This window comes from Epinephelus moara, chromosome 18, assembly GCF_006386435.1.
Source record: "Epinephelus moara isolate mb chromosome 18, YSFRI_EMoa_1.0, whole genome shotgun sequence".
NCBI classification, from domain to species: domain Eukaryota; kingdom Metazoa; phylum Chordata; class Actinopteri; order Perciformes; family Serranidae; genus Epinephelus; species Epinephelus moara.
Genome location: NC_065523.1, coordinates 887,352 through 889,866, shown reverse-complemented (window position 1 = coordinate 889,866; position 2,515 = coordinate 887,352).

Here is a 2,515-nt window from a genome sequence, read left to right as displayed (position 1 = left end):
TCAAACGCAGCTGTAAGACCTAATATATATTTAGATTGTTTCTCCCAAATTTCTCTTCAAGAATTGACCGCAGTGATTTCTTCATCTAAATCATCAATGTGTCTCTTAGACCCCATCCCAACTAGGCTACATAAGAAGGTCTTACCTTTAGTTAACACTCATATATTAGATATGATCAATATATCCTTATTAAAACCCTCCTCCGCCTAGTGTGTCGTCGACGACACATTTATGCAAGCACACTTTGCATTACCGTATTTCCGCGACGGTTTGTCCTATCGGAAAAATTAAAACGGTTTCTGAAAGCTGAGAAGTTGCGCTTCACAGCCATGGGGTTATTACGGTAACTTGCCCTGTTGTAGGAAGACCGCGAATCCGCCCCTTTGTTCTCAGCTCCACCCACACAGACGCGGTGTATACGCGGAACAACAACAGAGCGGAGAAACGGAGCAGAGCAGCGATTTTGTCAAGAGAGAAAGAAAGAAATGTGTGGAAGACGGTCCTCCCGGGTGATAAAACCACCACTGAGGTTCAGGGATGGATTGGAGAAAGATGGAGCAGCTGGAGGAGCAATTTCTGGCGAAGAAAGGTAACGTTAGACCTGTTGAATTTCCGTGTTGAATGAAGCTCTCTGTAGCCGGAGAGAGCTTCATTCATCCAGAATGAGGCTTGGTTGTATCTAGTTTTAACTTTGTATAAGTCATTGTGTGTGTAAATCGACGTTTGTAGTGTGTGGTCACCTTTAGAGCAGTGTTATAAGTCAGTAAGTTTGTACAATGTATGTGTATTTTTTACTTCATGCGTAAATATGCGTATGACAAAATATGGCGCATTCATTTTTATGTTTGGTGACTTTTTTAGTGTAGTGTTGGCTACCAAGTGGTGATTGTATGTATATGTATATCTTTGAACAATGTACCATGCCTTGTTTTTGTGTGAACAAGCTGAATATTTTTCTCCACTACTTTCAGTTTGTCTTGTAGTGAGGAGCAGCCATCCTCAAGTGAGAGACCTGGGAGAGGGAGAGGCAGAAGACACACTCAGGGCCGTAGAGCCGTTGTCCCCAAACGTGCCCCTGGGGTCCAGCCCCCCTTCAATATGGGAAACCCATCCCCAGGTGAAATTTTTGCACACTGTTTGGATGCTGCCATTCTCAAACTCCTGTGTCAAAACACCAACAAGAATGCAGCAGCAAACCTGGAAAAAGGGAGGAAGTTCCTCTGGACTGAAACAAAGAACACCAATATATAGTTTTCATTTTGGTCTGTTTTTGCACATTGAGAGACAAAGACTCAAAAAAATTTCATTGTAAATATGTTTTATACTGTTCTAAAAAGAACACCTATATATAGTTTTCATTTTATTCTGTTTTTGCACATTGAGAGACAAAGACTCAAAAAAATTCATTGTGAATATGTTTTATACTGTTCTAAAAAGAACACCTATCTATAGTTTTCATTTTGGTCTGTTTTTGCACCTTGAGAGACAAAGATCCAATAAATTTCATTGTAAATATGTTACTGTTCTAAAAAGAACACCTATATATAGTTTTCATTTTGGTCTGTTTTTGCACCTTGAGAGACAGACTCAAAAATTGTGAATATGTTTTATACTGTTCTAAAAAAAAAGCGCCTGTATTTAAGTTTTCATTTTGTTCTGTTTTTGCACATTGAGAGACAAATACTCAAAAAACTTTATTGTAAATATGTTTTATACTGTTATAATATCAAATTTATTATGCAGAATCTGTTGTTCATGTACAATTGCAGTGTTTTTTCCTCACTAAATCTCTAAAACCAAATTCCGTTTTTTGATTTTTCTTCATTTAAAACTGTTATTACACTGTTATTACATGCAGTAAATTGTAAATAACTGTCAGATATTGAAAGTTCAAAGTGTTCTGGAAAAACAGGCAAAATCACTTCCTCACAGGACATTTTCAGGCCCTTTTATAGTTAAAATAAGCAAAAAAGTCCAGGCGGACATTTTGAGGCTATGTACCACAGTCTTTTAAGGTAGCTGTAATTAAACCTCTACTAAAAAAGCCCACCCTGGATCCAGAGGTGTTAGCCAACTATAGACCAATATCTAATCTTCCCTTTATGTCAAAGATCCTTGAGAAAGTGGTCGCAGACCAGCTGTGTGATTTTCTCCATGATAATAATTTATTTGAGGAATTTCAGTCAGGATTTAGAGTGCATCATAGCACTGAGACAACACTAATTAAAATTACAAATGACCTTCTGATTGCTTCAGACAAAGGACTCGTCTCTGTACTTGTTTTATTAGATCTTAGTGCGGCGTTTGACACTATTGACCATCAAATTCTGCTACAGAGACTGGAACACTAATTGGCCTAAAAGGTTCTGCACTAAGCTGGTTTAAATCTTATTTATCTGATCGTTTTCAGTTTGTTGACATTCATAATGAATCATCCTTACGTACCAAAGTTTGTTTTGGAGTTCCGCAAGGTTTTGTGCTCGGACCAATCCTATTTATTCTATATATGCTTCCT